Source organism: Rutidosis leptorrhynchoides, chromosome 11, assembly GCF_046630445.1.
Source record: "Rutidosis leptorrhynchoides isolate AG116_Rl617_1_P2 chromosome 11, CSIRO_AGI_Rlap_v1, whole genome shotgun sequence".
Taxonomy (NCBI): Eukaryota; Viridiplantae; Streptophyta; class Magnoliopsida; order Asterales; family Asteraceae; genus Rutidosis; species Rutidosis leptorrhynchoides.
In genome coordinates this window covers 409,343,484-409,361,723 of record NC_092343.1, presented here as the reverse complement: position 1 = coordinate 409,361,723, position 18,240 = coordinate 409,343,484, and positions in this window count along the sequence as shown.

Here is an 18,240-nt window from a genome sequence, read left to right as displayed (position 1 = left end):
GGTTGAGGTTGATTCCAAAATATATATAGTTTGAGTTGTGATCAATACTGAGATACGTATACACTGGGTCGTGGATTGATTCAAGATAATATTTATAGATTTATTTCTGTACATCTAATTTTGGACAACTAGTTGTAGGTTACTAACGAGGACAGCTGACTTAATAAACTTAAAACATCAAAATATATTAAAAGTGTTGTAAATATATTTTGAACATACTTTGATATATATGTATATATTGTTATAGGTTCGTGAATCAACCAGTGGCCAAGTCTTACTTCCCGACGAAGTAAAAATCTGTGAAAGTGAGTTATAGTCCCACTTTTAAAATCTAATATTTTTGGGATGAGAATACATGCAGCTTTTATAAATGATTTACAAAATAGACACAAGTACGTGAAACTACATTCTATGGTTGAATTATCGAAATCGAATATGCCCCTTTTTATTAAGTCTGGTAATCTAAGAATTAGGGAACAGACACCCTAATTGACGCGAATCCTAAAGATAGATCTATTGGGCCTAACAAACCCCATCCAAAGTACCGGATGCTTTAGTACTTCGAAATTTATATCATATCCGAAGGGTGTCCCGGAATGATGGGGATATTCTTATATATGCATCTTGTTAATGTCGGTTACCAGGTGTTCACCATATGAATGACTTTTATCTCTATGTATGGGATGTGTATTGAAATATGAAATCTTGTGGTCTATTATTATGATTTGATATATATAGGTTAAACCTATAACTCACCAACATTTTTGTTGACGTTTTAAGCATGTTTATTCTCAGGTGATTATTAAGAGCTTCCGCTGTCGCATACTTAAATAAGGACGAGATTTGGAGTCCATGTTTGTATGATATTGTGTAAAAACTGCATTCAAGAAGCTTATTTTGTTGTAACATATTTGTATTGTAAACCATTATGTAATGGTCGTGTGTAAACAGGATATTTTAGATTATCATTATTTGATAATCTACGTAAAGCTTTCGAAATAGACACAAGTAATCGAAACTACGTTCTATGGTTGAATGATCGAATTTGAATATGCCCCTTTTTAGCTTGGTAGCCTAAGAATTAGGGAACAGACACCCTAATTGACGCGAATCCTAAAGATAGATCTATGGGCCCAACAAACCCCATCCGTGTTACGGATGCTTTAGTACTTCGATTTTTTATCATGTTCGATGTAGAGTCCCGGAATGATGGGGATATTCCATGTGCATCCACATTAGTCGGTTACCAGGTGTTCACCATATGAATAATTTTTATCTCTGCAGTTTGCGAATGCCTGATTTGAGATAGTTGTTATAAAAAATGAAATCTTGTGGTCTATTATTATTATGATTTGATAAATGTAGAAATTAAACCTATAACTCACCAACATTTTTGTTGACGTTTAAAGCATGTTTATTCTCAGGTGACTATTAAGAGCTTCCGCTGTCGCATATTTAAATAAGGACAAGATTTGGAGTCCATTCTTGTATGATATTGTGTAAAAACTGCATTCAAGAAACTGATTTTGATGTAACATATTTGTATTGTAAACCATTATGTAATGGTCGTGTGTAAACAGGATATTTTAGATTATCATTATTTGATAATCTACGTAAAGCTTTTTAAACCTTTATTGATGAAATAAAGGTTATGGTTTGTTTTAAAATGAATGCAGTCTTTGAAAAACGTCTCATATAGAGGTCAAAACCTCGCAACGAAATCAATTAATATGGAACGTTTTTAATCAATAAGAACGGGACATTTCAGTTGGTATCCGAGCTTTGGTCTTAGAGAACCAGAATTTTGCATTAGTGTGTCTTATCGAGTTTGTTAGGATGCATTAGTGAGTCTGGACTTCGATCGTGTTTACTTGAAAAATGATTGCTTAACAAATTTTGTTGGAAACTATATATTTTTAACATGTGAATATTATGTGATATATTAATCTCTTAACGTGTTTGATATTATGTGATAGATGTCTACCTCTAGAACAAGTCCCATTGACTCACCTAATAATAATGAAGAGTCAAATGTAAATTGGAATGATTCGTAGACTGATTCACAAGTTCCCGAAGAGGAACCGGAAGAAGAGTCGGAACCGGAAGAAGAATCAGAACCGGAAGAAGAATCGGAACCGGATGAAGAAATAGAACCGGTGGGGGAAATAATAAAACGGTTAAGTAAAATAAAATCCTCAACCAACCGACCAAGGTTAATTATGGTCAATGGTGTTTCCGCCAAGGAAGCAAAATATTGGGAGGATTACCAATTCTCCGATGAATCGGATTCCGACGAGAATTCCGATGATGTTATAGAAATTACCCCAACTGAATTTAAAAAGGCAAAAGAAAATAATAAGGGAAAGGGCATAAAAATAGAGAAATCTAATTCCAACCCCGATGAACTTTATATGTATCGTCTACCCCCGAAGTCCTTAAGTTGTAACAATGACCCGGGAACCTCTAAACCACCAGGTTTTTCTAAACCAATGTGGAAAACGACGGTTCGTATTAGGGGAACATCATATATCCCTAGAAACTTGGCAAAACGAACCAAAACCGAAGAAGAAGAAACAAGCGAGTCAGAATAAGATAGTTGTATTCGTGTGGTGTAATATATGTAATATAGTGTGCTTATGCTTTATGAAATATGTAAAAATTGCTTGTATTAATAAGTATTTTTTTTTATGAATCTAACTCTTGTCTATTTTACAGTATAAAAACACAAAATGGATAGACAACCCAATATTTTAAGAGACCTACCCGGAGACATGATTGATGAAATCTTGTCTAGAGTCGGTCAGAATTCTTCGGCACAACTATTTAAGGCGAGATCAGTTTGTAAGACATTCGAAGAACGTTCCAAGAATGCCTTGGTTTATAAAAGGCTTTCGTTCGAAATATGGGGGATATCACATTGGGAAATCCATAAGTTACGATGTGTTTACTTTGACGCATATATTGCGGGGAACCCAAATGCTATTTTACGCAACGGGTTAAGAAATTATTTTGACTCAATATATCCGAATATTGGACTTCGTGATTTAGAAAAAGTGGCTAACATGCAACATAAAGAAGCATGTTATGCTTACGGATTAGTAATGTTCGCTTCTCACCAAAGTGAGAACAAGAACATCGGGCTACAACTATTAAACAAAACATTTCCACAAGTGACGGAGTCGGTAATTGGGGTAAGAAATGAGGTTTTTAGATTGTTACGGGACTGTTGGACATTACGTAACCCTCGTCCCTTTGACGACATTACAACACGCTGTCTTATCAACGGCCATAACGGTTATGTTCCACAAGACCAAGGATGGGAAGTAATCCTAGTAAAACCAGAATGCATGACTTGTTTCTGGACGTATGAATTACGTGTCTTTATTACCTTTGCTGAACGACTTGTGTACTAGCTAGAATTATCTTCACAACCATCTTGTATCAAATTTATTGTGTGCTATATTTCATGATATATGTAAAATAAGCGGTATTGTAAGTTTGTAAAATATTGTGTAAAAGTTTGAAGGCGAAATATTATTATAACCAGTTTTTCATATAGAATTGTAGTAGTTGAATTGTATATTAGCTACTAAGTATGAACTTAACGGGTAGGTACTACCCGAATTTAAACTTATAAAACGCTAATATTAAGAAAAAGCTTTTATAAATGAGTTCATATTATGCTACGAAATACTATTAACTACTCTTAATATTCTGTATGATTAACTTGTTCCATTTGACTATTTTAAAGGAAATGGCACCGACTACTCGACACACTGTGAATATGAATGAAGAGGAATTCCGTACTTTTCTAGCTTCAAACATAGCCGCAGTACAGGCTGCGCTACATACCAACAATAACCTTGGATCTAGCAGTACCGGAAATCGTGTAGGATGAATCTACAAAGAATTCACTGCCTGCAAACCTTTGGAATTTGATGGAACCGAAGGACCGATCGGATTGAAACGGTGGACCGAGAAGGTCGAATCGGTGTGTGCCATAAGTAAGTGTACTGAAGAGGACAAAGTGAAGTACGCTACGCATACCTTCACAGGTTCTGCGTTAACATGGTGGAATACCTATCTAGAGCAAGTGGGATAAGACGATGCATACGCACTACCGTGGTCAGCATTCAAGCACTTGATGAACGAGAAGTACCATCCCAGAACCGAGGTCAATAAGCTCAAGACAGAACTTAGAGGGTTACGAACCCAAGGATTTGATATTACCACGTACGAAAGACGATTCACAGAATTGTGCCTATTGTGTCCGGGAGCATTTGAAGATGAGGAAGAGAAGATCGACGCGTTTGTGAAAGGATTACCGAAAAGAATCCAAGAAGATATAAGTTCACATGAGCCCGCCTCCATACAACAGGCATGTAGAATGGCTCACAAACTAGTGAACCAGATTGAAGAAAGAATTAAAGAACAGACTACTGAAGAGGCCAATGTGAAGCAAGTCAAAAGAAAGTGGGAGGAAAACGGTGATAAGAATCACCAATACAACAACAACAGCAATTACAACAATAATCGCAACAATTATCCCAACAATCGCAACATCAATCGCAACTACAACAAACGGCCCAACAACAACAACAACAACAACAACAACAACAACAGCAACTACAACAATCATCCCAACAACAATAATAACCGCAACAACAACAACAACAATCAGAAGCAGCTATGCCAAAGGTGTGAAAAGTATCACTCGGGGTTCTGCACCAAATTTTGCAACAAGTGTAAAAGAAATGGTCATAGCGCGGTGAAGTGTGAGGTCTACGGACCAGGGGTTAATAGAACGAAAGGAACAAATGGTGTCGGAATGAGTAATGGCGGAGCAAGTAGTGTCAGAGCAAGTTATGCCAATGTAGTTTGTTATAAATGTGGAAAACCGGGCCACATTATTAGAAATTGCCCGAACCAGGAGAACACGAATGGACAAGGCCGCGGAAGAGTTTTCAATATTAATGCGGTAGAGGCACAGGAAAACCCGGAGCTTGTTACGGGTACGTTTCTTATTGACAATAAATCTGCTTACGTTTTATTTGATTCGGGTGCGGATAGAAGCTATATGAGTAGAGATTTTTGTGCTAAATTAAGTTGTCCATTGACGCCTTTGGATAGTAAATTTTTACTCGAATTAGCAAATGGTAAATTAATTTCAGCAGATAATATATGTCGGAATCGAGAAATTAAACTGGTTAGCGAAACATTTAAGATTGATTTGATACCAGTAGAGTTAGGGAGTTTTGATGTGATAATCGGTATGGACTGGTTGAAAGAAGTGAAAGCAGAGATCGTCTGTTACAAAAATGCAATTCGCATTATACGAGAAAAAGGAAAACCCTTAATGGTGTACGGAGAAAAGGGCAACACGAAGCTACATCTTATTAGTAATTTGAAGGCACAAAAACTAATAAGAAAAGGTTGCTATGCTGTTCTAGCACACGTCGAGAAAGTACAAACTGAAGAAAAGAGCATCAATGATGTTCCCATTGCAAAAGAATTTCCCGATGTATTTCCGAAAGAATTACCGGGATTACCCTCACATCGATCTGTTGAATTTCAAATAGATCTTGTACCAGGAGCTACACCAATAGCTCGTGCTCCTTACAGACTCGCACCCAGCGAGATGAAAGAACTGCAAAGCCAATTACAAGAACTTTTAAAGCGTGGTTTCATTCAACCAAGCACCTCACCGTGGGGAGCTCCTGTTTTGTTTGTCAAGAAGAAAGATGGTACATTCAGGTTGTGTATCGACTACCGAGAGTTGAACAAACTTACCATCAAGAACCGCTACCCACTACCGAGAATCGACGACTTATTTGATCAACTACAAGGCTCGTCCGTTTATTCAAAGATTGACTTACGTTCCGGGTATCATCAAATGCGGGTGAAAGAAGATGATATTCCAAAGACTGCTTTCAGAACACGTTACAGTCATTACGAGTTTATGGTCATGCCGTTTGGTTTAACTAATGCACCAGCTGTGTTCATGGACCTTATGAACCGAGTGTGTGGACCATACCTTGACAAGTTTGTCATTGTTTTCATTGATGACATACTTATTTACTCAAAGAATGACCAAGAACACGGTAAACATTTGAGAAAGGTGTTAGAAGTATTGAGGAAGGAAGAATTGTACGCTAAGTTTTCAAAGTGTGCATTTTGGTTGGAAGAAGTTCAATTCTTCGGTCACATAGTGAACAAAGAAGGTATTAAGGTGGATCCGGCAAAGATAGAAACTGTTGAAAAGTGGGAAACCCCGAAAACTCCGAAACACATACGCCAGTTTTTAGGACTAGCTGGTTACTACAGAAGGTTCATCCAAGATTTTTCCAGAATAGCAAAACCCTTGACTGCATTAACGCATAAAGGGAAGAAATTTGAATGGAATGATGAACAAGAGAAAGCGTTTCAGTTATTGAAGAAAAAGCTAACTACGGCACCTATATTGTCATTGCCTGAAGGGAATGATGATTTTGTGATTTATTGTGACGCATCAAAGCAAGGTCTCGGTTGTGTATTAATGCAACGAACGAAGGTTATTGCTTATGCGTCTAGACAATTGAAGATTCACGAACAAAATTATACGACGCATGATTTGGAATTAGGAGCGGTTGTTTTTGCATTAAAGACTTGGAGGCACTACTTATATGGGGTCAAAAGTATTATATATACCGATCACAAAAGTCTTCAACACATATTTAATCAGAAACAACTGAATATGAGGCAGCGTAGGTGGATTGAATGGTTGAATGATTATGACTTTGAGATTCGTTACCACCCGGGGAAGGCAAATGTGGTAGCCGATGCCTTGAGCAGGAAGGACAGAGAACCCATTCGAGTAAAATCTATGAATATAATGATTCATAATAACCTTACTACTCAAATAAAGGAGGCGCAACAAGGAGTTTTAAAAGAGGGAAATTTAAAGGATGAAATACCCAAAGGATCAGAGAAGCATCTTAATATTCAGGAAGACGGAACCCGGTATAGGGCTGAAAGGATTTGGGTACCAAAATTTGGAGATATGAGAGAAATGGTACTTAGAGAACCTCATAAAACCAGATACTCAATACATCCTGGAACGGGAAAGATGTACAAGGATCTCAAGAAACATTTTTGGTGGCCGGGTATGAAAGCCGATGTTGCTAAATACGTAGGAGAATGTTTGACATGTTCTAAGGTCAAAGCTGAACATCAGAAACCATCAGGTCTACTTCAACAACCCGAAATCCCGAAATGGAAATGGGAAAACATTACCATGGATTTCATCACTAAATTGCCAAGGACTGCAAGTGGTTTTGATACTATTTGGGTAATAGTTGATCGTCTCACCAAATCAGCACATTTCCTGCCAATAAGAGAAGATGACAAGATGGAGAAGTTAGCACAACTGTATTTGAAGGAAGTCGTCTCCAGACATGGAATACCAATCTCTATTATCTCTGATAGGGATGGCAGATTTATTTCAAGATTTTGGCAGACATTACAGCAAGCATTAGGAACTCGTCTAGACATGAGTACTGCCTATCATCCACAAACTGATGGGCAGAGCGAAAGAACGATACAAACGCTTGAAGACATGCTACGAGCATGTGTTATTGATTTCGGAAACAGTTGGTATCGACATCTACCGTTAGCAGAATTTTCCTACAACAACAGCTACCATTCAAGCATTGAGATGGCGCCGTTTGAAGCACTTTATGGTAGAAAGTGCAGGTCTCCGATTTGTTGGAGTGAAGTGGGGGATAGACAGATTACGGGTCCGGAGATTATACAAGAAACTACCGAGAAGATCATCCAAATTCAATAACGGTTGAAAACCGCCCAAAGTCGACAAAAGAGCTACGCTGACATTAAAAGAAAAGATATCGAATTTGAAATTGGAGAGATGGTCATGCTTAAAGTTGCACCTTGGAAAGGCGTTGTTCGATTTGGTAAACGAGGGAAATTAAATCCAAGGTATATTGGACCATTCAAGATTATTGATCGTGTCGGACCAGTAGCTTACCGACTTGAGTTACCTCAACAACTCGCGGCTGTACATAACACTTTCCACGTCTCGAATTTGAAGAAATGTTTTGCTAAAGAAGATCTCACTATTCCGTTAGATGAAATCCAAATCAACGAAAAACTTCAATTCATCGAAGAACCCTTCGAAATAATGGATCGTGAGGTTAAAAGACTTAAGAAAAACAAGATACCAATTGTTAAGGTTCGATGGAATGCTCGTAGAGGACCCGAGTTCACCTGGGAGCGTGAAGATCAGATGAAGAAGAAATACCCGCATCTATTTCCAGAAGATTCGACAACACCTTCAACAGCTTAAAATTTCGGGACGAAATTTATTTAACGGGTAGGTACTGTAGTGACCCGAACTTTTCCATGTTTATATATATTAATTGAGATTGATATTTACATGATTAAATGTTTCTAACATGTTAAGCAATCAAACTTTTTAAGACTTGATTAATTGAAATATGTTTCATATAGACAATTGACCGCCCAAGTTGACCGGTGATTCACGAACGTTAAAACTTGTAAAAACTATATGATGACATATATATGGATATATATATAGTTAACATGATACTATGATAAGTAAACATATCATTAAGTATATTAACAATGAACTACATATGTAGAAACAAGACTACTAACTTAATGATTTTTAAACGAGACATATATGTAACGATTATCGTTGTAAAGACATTTAATGATATTCATACATGCTAATATCATGATAATATAATAATTTAAAATCTCATTTGATATTATAAACATTGGTTTAACAATATTTAACAAGATCGTTAACTTAAAGGTTTCAAAACAACACTTACATGTAACGACTAACGATGACTTAACGACTCAGTTAAAATGTATATACATGTAGTGTTTTAATATGTATTTATACACTTTTGAAAGACTTCAATACACTTATCAAAATACTTCTACTTAACAAAAATGCTTACAATTACATCCTCGTTCAGTTTCATCAACAATTCTACTCGTATGCACCCGTATTCGTACTCGTACAATACACAGCTTTTAGATGTATGTACTATTGGTATATACACTCCAATGATCAGCTCTTAGCAGCCCATGTGAGTCACCTAACACATGTGGGAACCATCATTTGGCAACTAGCATGAAATATCTCATAAAATTACAAAAATATGAGTAATCATTCATGACTTATTTACATGAAAACAAAATTACATATCCTTTATATCTAATCCATACACCAACGACCAAAAACACCTACAAACACTTTCATTCTTCAATTTTCTTCATCTAATTGATCTCTCTCAAGTTCTATCTTCAAGTTCTAAGTGTTCTTCATATATTTTACAAGTTCTAGTTACATAAAATCAAGAATACTTTCAAGTTTGCTAGCTCACTTCCAATCTTGTAAGGTAATCATCCAACCTCAAGAAATCTTTGTTTCTTACAGTAGGTTATCATTCTAATACAAGGTAATAATCATATTCAAACTTTGGTTCAATTTCTATAACTATAACAATCTTATTTCAAGTGATGATCTTACTTGAACTTGTTTTCGTGTCATGATTCTGCTTCAAGAACTTCGAGCCATCCAAGGATCCGTAGAAGCTAGATCCATTTTTCTCTTTTCCAGTAGGTTTATCCAAGGAACTTAAGGTAGTAATGATGTTCATAACATCATTCGATTCATACATATAAAGCTATCTTATTCGAAGGTTTAAACTTGTAATCACTAGAACATAGTTTAGTTAATTCTAAACTTGTTCGCAAACAAAAGTTAATCCTTCTAACTTGACTTTTAAAATCAACTAAACACATGTTATATATCTATATGATATGCTAACTTAATGATTTAAAACCTGGAAACATGAAAAACACCTTAAAACCGGATTTACGCCGTCGTAGTAACACCGCGGGCTGTTTTGGGTTAGTTAATTAAAAACTATGATAAACTTTGATTTAAAAGTTGTTATTTTGAGAAAATGATTTTTATTATGAACATGAAACTATATCCAAAAATTATGGTTAAACTCAAAGTGGAAGTATGTTTTCTAAAATGGTCATCTAGACGTCGTTCTTTCGACTGAAATGACTACCTTTACAAAAATGACTTGTAACTTATTTTTTCGACTATAAACCTATACTTTTTCTGTTTAGATTCATAAAATAGATTTCAATATGAAACCATAACAATTTGATTCACTCAAAACGGATTTAAAATGAAGAAGTTATCGGTAAAACAAGATTGGATAATTTTTCTCATTTTAGCTACGTGAAAATTGGTAACAAATCTATTCCAACCATAACTTAATCAACTTGTATTGTATATTATGTAATCTTGAGATACCATAGACACGTATACAATGTTTCGACCTATCATGTCGACACATCTATATATATTTCGGAACAACCATAGACACTCTATATGTGAATGTTGGAGTTAGCTATACAGGGTTGAGGTTGATTCCAAAATATATATAGTTTGAGTTGTGATCAATACTGAGATACGTATACACTGGGTCGTGGATTGATTCAAGATAATATTTATCGATTTATTTCTGTACATCTAATTGTGGACAACTAGTTGTAGGTTACTAACGAGGACAGCTGACTTAATAAACTTAAAACATCAAAATATATTAAAAGTGTTGTAAATATATTTTGAACATACTTTGATATATATGTATATATTGTTATAGGTTCGTGAATCAACCAGTGGCCAAGTCTTACTTCCCGACGAAGTAAAAATCTGTGAAAGTGAGTTATAGTCCCACTTTTAAAATCTAATATTTTTGGGATGAGAATACATGCAGGTTTTATAAATGATTTACAAAATAGACACAAGTACGTGAAACTACATTCTATGGTTGAATTATCGAAATCGAATATGCCCCTTTTTATTAAGTCTGGTAATCTAAGAATTAGGGAACAGACACCCTAATTGACGCGAATCCTAAAGATAGATCTATTGGGCCTAACAAACCCCATCCAAAGTACCGGATGCTTTAGTACTTCGAAATTTATATCATATCCGAAGGGTGTCCCGGAATGATGGGGATATTCTTATATATGCATCTTGTTAATGTCGGTTACCAGGTGTTCACCATATGAATGACTTTTATCTCTATGTATAGGATGTGTATTGAAATATGAAATCTTGTGGTCTATTATTATGATTTGATATATATAGGTTAAACCTATAACTCACCAACATTTTTGTTGACGTTTTAAGCATGTTTATTCTCAGGTGATTATTAAGAGCTTCCGCTGTCGCATACTTAAATAAGGACGAGATTTGGAGTCCATGTTTGTATGATATTGTGTAAAAACTGCATTCAAGAAACTTATTTTGTTGTAACATATTTGTATTGTAAACCATTATGTAATGGTCGTGTGTAAACAGGATATTTTAGATTATCATTATTTGATAATCTACGTAAAGCTTTTTAAACCTTTATTGATGAAATAAAGGTTATGGTTTGTTTTAAAATGAATGCAGTCTTTGAAAAATGTCTCATATAGAGGTCAAAACCTCGCAACGAAATCAATTAATATGGAACGTTTTTAATCAATAAGAACGGGACATTTCAGTATGCATGCCTGTCAATTTTCGATGTAAAGAAAGTTTGTCTTTTAAAAACGAATGCAATGTTTGTAATATGTATCATATAGAGGTCAAATACCTCGCGATGTAATCAACTATTGTGAATCGTTTATAATGTATATGAACGGGTCCTTTCAGAGTGAGAAAATGGTGTCTCGAACAGGTTCGCCAGTAAGTGCTTCAGGTTCATCGCCAAGAGGGCAATGTGGTGGATGGAAGGGATCGCCTTCTTCTTGTCTCCAATGATTGAGTAGACTACGAACCCATCCCCAATTCATCCAGAATAGATGATGGGAAATTGGTTGATCCATTCCGGTGACGCTGCTTTCGGAGCTCAGGTAGATATCCATATCGGAATAGCTGTCAGAATCTGAGGAATTCGAACTGGTTAAGGGATCCATCTCTAATGATCAGGGAAGGAATGTTTGGTATGAAATATATTGTAGAATTTAGATTTGGTATTCTTTAATTACATAATTTGCATATGTATATATAATACCTAAATCCCATAAATTACGGAGAATCTTTGAAAGATGTTAGTCAAAGTTCACAGCAATAGATACGCTAAGATATTAATTCGTCTATACACTATTACTCAATAAATGCAAGAAAATGCGTCTAGACTTAAGTTGATAAGCAGGTAATTTCCAAAGGATGATAAATAGATAATTTACGACTAGAAATGATAAGCAAAACTTTTGACATAAAGACACGGTCGAAGTCCAGACTCACTAATGCATCTTAACAACTATCAGTTAGACACACTAGTGCAAAACCTGGTTCGCTAAGACCACCGCTCTGATACCACATGAGACGACCCGTCCTAATCCATAAGGACGAATACAATAACATATGATTACATTGCGAGGTATTGACCTCTATATGATACATTTTTACAAACATTGCATTCGTTTTTAAAAGGCAATCTTTCATTACATCGAAAGTTGACAGGTATGCATACCATTTTATAATATCCAAACTATAAATGACCTAATCTGTCATTTACTTAAAAATAATCTCTAATGAACTTCAACGACTCTAATGCAATGTCTTTTGAAATATGTCATGAATGACTCCAAGTAATATCTTAAAATGAGCTAATGCACAGCGGAAGATTTCTTTCAAACCTGAGAATAAACGTGCTTTAAAGTGTCAACTAAAAGGTTGGTGAGTTCATTAGTTTATAGTAATTATTTCATTTTTATCATTTTAATAGACCACAAGATTTCATTTTTCATAACAACCATCTCAAATCAGGCATTTCGCAAACTGCAGAGATAAAAATCATTCATATGGTGAACACCTGGTAACCGACATTTACAAGATGCATATGGAATATCCCCATCATTCCTGGACTCTACATCGGACATGATATAAATTCTGAAGTACTAAAGCATCCGGCAAGTTCGGATGGGGTTTGTTAGGCCCATAGATCTATCTTCAGGATTCGCGTCAATTAGTAGACTGGTTTACTAATTCTTAGGCTACCAAGCTAAAAAGGGGCATATTCAAATTCGATCATTCAACCATAGAATGTAGTTTCGATTACTTGTGTCTATTTCGTAAAGCAGTTTTAAAAGTTGCGCATGTATTCTCAGCCCAAAAATATAAAGGGTAAAAAGGCAAATGAAACTCACTATACTGTATTTCGTAGTAAAAATACATATAACATCATCGAACAAGTGTAAGGTTGGCCTTGGATTCACGAACCTATATTGATTATATATATTTATATGTTGGTCAATATTTGTCTAACAAATTAGGTCAAGTCATAGTGTACCACAATCCTAATCCTCGAGACTAATATGCAAAAGTCAACAAAAGTCAATTTGATTCAAAATGATTTTTCCAAAATTTATACATGATTATTATATAGTTTAAATATCGTCGTTTTATATTTTTAAATATTTTTAAAAGATTTATTAGAGTAAATAATATAATTCATTTATTAATAAATAAAATATACTTTTATATATCCTAGATAATAAAATTTATAAAGTTCATTGAATATCAAAAAAAATGTTATGATATGTTTTATTAAGGTAATTATATTATTTGTATTACATTTTTATTTGATAAAATAACATTGGTAATAACAATAAGTAAAAGTTGTATTATTTTGTATTAGTAATTATTATTATTCTACTAATAACAATATTTATATTTACGAAAAAGGTATTATAACAATATGATAATTCTTATTAATTATGAAATTTTATATTAACAATTATATTCCTATCAAAATAATAATTTTTTTAAAGATGATATCTTTAATATTGATAATAATACTTTTAATAATAATAGTGAAAAATGATAATTTTATCTAAATCAATATCTTTAAATTTCATCATGATACTCATACTCATTATTTCCTACTCAATTTGTTAATAGATTTTAAATCGTCTTTTATATCTCGTTCATTTTAATGATAATAATAGTAATCATAATAATTAAGTGTTACTAATATTAGTTTTAATTATAATAATACTAATAATAATAAATATTATGATAATGATAATACTAATAACTATTTTAATGATAATAATAATAATAATACTAACTATAACTTTAATGATAATAATGATAGTAATAAAAATAACAATGTTTAGTGATAATACTTTTTATTGATAATTATAATAATAATAATAATAATAATAATAATAATAATAATAATAATAATAATAATAATAATAATAATAATAATAATAATACTAATAATAATAATAATAATTAGATAAAAACTAGAACGACGATAATAATGACGATAATAATAATCATTTTTAATAATAATACAAAAATTGAATTAACAATAACTTCTAATCCGTTCATCAAATCCATTCGATATCTAAATGAAAAGTTTATAGTTTTTTACTAGCTTTCCAACGACAAGCATATCTTATACCTTATCTCAACCGCATATGTAACTAATTCAGGATTCAACATAACCTATCTAATGGCAATATCAAAAGTACAAGCATGCATAATCCTGTATACTCGAGCATTAGTCAGGGATACACTATTAGTATGTAAAAATTAAATTATGAGTACTCACGTATCAATATTGAGATTCAATATTGCAGGAAAGGTACGTAGACGCAACGGAGATAGTAAACACTAAATTGACCTCACGAGCATACCCATGATCCACACCCATAACCTCCATAGCTATAACCCATAATTTCCTTTGCCCTATCCTACTCGAAAAACTCATTTTTGAAATCACGCGGGCAGAACCTCGTCGTAGTATTTTATGTATGATACTAATGTTAATACTACTACTACTACTAATAATAATAATAATAATAATAATAATCTTAATAATAATAATAATAATAATAATAATAATAATAATAATAATAATAATAATAATAATAATAATAATAATAATAATAATAATAATAATAATTTAAATAGAATAATATACGGAGTATATATATCTTTAGATAGGGAGATGTAAAGATATGTGTGTGTTATATCCGAAGCTTAAACGCGTTTTTATAATGATCTGACCAACCCAGCCATCCCATGCGATTGCATGGGATGTATATGGTATATTCATGCATTTGCATGATCGCTAAAACCAGCTGGTATCCACTTTTCATTCTTGCCGACACCCAACTTAAAAGTTTAAGATTCATTTGTTAACATAATTAATATTAATTAATTTATAATATATTAAATCCTTAGAATTAATTAAATATTATATTATATTTACGTGCGTAGTAAAAAATGTAATTTTTGTTCAAATGACTCGAACGTTGTCACTCGACTCATGTACCACTTTCGGTTTTTTGAGCGCACTTTCGTGCGTTTAGAAAACTAGCCTTTTTTCGTTACGCGACGTGTACCCTTATTAATAATTTGACTATCTCATCAACAAATTACTTTATAAAAAATGTAACTTATAAAATTGAGCGTTGTGGTCATTTATTTTTATAAATCATAGTCTCGTTATTTATCAAAGCATATTTAATAATATTATTTTAAATTAAAATGTTTTATGACTAAATTAAAAATATATATACATAATATATGGGTTTGAAATATTTACATAATAATACAATATTTAAATTTTCAAAACTAGTTATATTTCAAAGTATAAATTTAGATTGTTTACCTAATCGAAGATAACGTTTACACTTCAAAACTTAGTTTGATATAATTCCTTTATACGCAAATGTTTAGTTTACTTTCCTTAAACCTTCTAAATAAAATATCTTAATATCGATTGAATCAAGTAACGAGTGTTAATATCGTTCACATAACTAATTTGTAATCATAAATACTTAATATACTTAAACACATTTTAAATACGTGTTGCACGTTATTTATATATCTAACAACCAATATTCCAAGTTACGTTATCTAAACAAGACATTTTAATATACGAGTTCTATTATATTTGAAAAACGTTTTCGCACGTTTGAAAATCGATCAATCAAATATTATGAAATTCAATTCTCCACTAACTTTTGTCTTACTTTCGATAAGTGTCACTTTTTCTCATTTGTAAATCACTTTACCAATTATTTCGAATACCGTTAAAAAGAAATGATTTCTTAAATCAACGTGGTCCTCATAACAGAGACTCGTAATCATAATTCAATGTATCTGATAATTCAATCATATGATATTATCTTTTAATTCCGCTAATAACTATATTGAACAATTATCGAAACAAACACATTTATGTAAAGTATTATACATTTTCAATTTACATTACGAAATGTTTTAATAATAGACTTCTTTTAGACTGAAAACGTTTTCATTCGTTTGAAATTAAATCAAAAAACTATTATAGAGTTTCTAAAACTAATTATATTCAGATCACATGATTTATTACTAGAACTTATGTTTATCTTAAATCCTTATAAGTTTGTGTTAACTTGTTTAATAACACTTAAATGTTAATATATCTATTAATTGTATTTGACACCGCTCAAATATAAGTTCAATATACTTTGTCTATATATATATACACACATATCACAATAGCATGTTTTATTATGTAGATGTTTATCTAAAACAAAACGACATAATGTTATACGATTAGTACTTTGTTAACGTTTTCAAGTCATATAATAATTTCATAACTTATTTTCATATCAACCAACCGTTAACTGCTTTGCTACTCAATTTAATATTCACACATGTATATGATCATACATATCTATTTACACAAAATGTTCGTGAATCGCCAGGCACGGTCAAAGGTAATTAATTACATGAATATAGATTTCAAGACTTTCGAGACTCAACATTATAGATTTTGCTTATCGTGTCGGAACCATATAAAGATTAAATTTTAAATTTGATCGGAAATTTTCGGGTCATCACATATCCGAAAGGAATGACTCTTTGTCGACCACAATTGGAGGTGAGCATGTGACGAGTGATAAACGTTTGACCTATCGCTCTTCGTCGATCACATGTGAGTATTTAGTTATGTGGCGAGTGATTAATGTTTGACCTATCGCTCTTCGTGGGCCACATGTGTGTTTGGGTAAGTGGTGAGTGTTATCTGTTTAGGTGCTCTTCGTCGTCCACTTATCATAGGATGGTAAGTGTTTTCGCTTTTCGTCGACCATCCTTGTGATTGAGGTAAGTGTTAACGTTTCGATTGCACTTTTCGTTGGCCTCATGGTGTGTAGTGGCGAGTGGTTAATGATTTTGACCTACCGCTCTTCGTCGGTCACGTACGCGTTGTGATGGTTGGTGAGTGGTTAACACATTTGACCTACCGCTCTTCGCCGGTCACCATCGAGTCGAATGTCAGCATTGTGTATATTGGGTTGTGTAAGTTTTATTAGCATTGTATGTATGATTATTCGTTTATTGCGGTTTACTAATGATATTGTGTTTTTCGTGTAGGGGTATGCAAGTGATTGAATTATGTATGTATGCGTATAAGTATTGCATTCACTAAGCATTAACTTACCCTCTCGTTGTTTATATTTTTAGGTTCGGAGGCGGACGTGGCAAGGGTATGCTCGGGATTAGATGATTTCTCCTTTTGATGCTTGCTTGGATTATATTTGGATTCGACCTAGGATTTGGGTAGTTTATCCCCAAGCATCATGCTCGTAGTTTTGTTTGGAACTTAAACTCTTTTGGGTCGAAATTGCTACTTAAACGTAATTTGGGTCGTTGTGGGCCTGGTGTTGTAAAACTCGTTTTGATTATGGAAACCTCTTAATTATAATTATTATAATGTGTTGTGAAAGTGTTTTCGTGTAAAAGTGTCGGGAAGCGGGTTTTTCGCTCGCGTGATTTGGAAAAACTGAGCAGGAACTTTTAGTACATTTGGACACCGTCCAAAGGGCTTGGACGTCGTCCTGGTCTTCACTGCTGGACGCTGTCCAGATGAACTATCACATAAATTTTTTTTAAGGCGTGTTTTTGGAATAACGAAGTCGGGTCGTTACACATATCCTTAACATAAGCATAATTACCTTTCCCTAACCCAAATCTAATATCATGGTCAACATTTCCCTGATCTGCATACTCTGGATACCCTTCCACCTTATTTACTTTTCCGCACTTAGGACCATTAGCTTAAACAAAATACTATCCTTTATCTAGGTAATTTAAATAAAAGACAATTATCCACTTGATCTTCA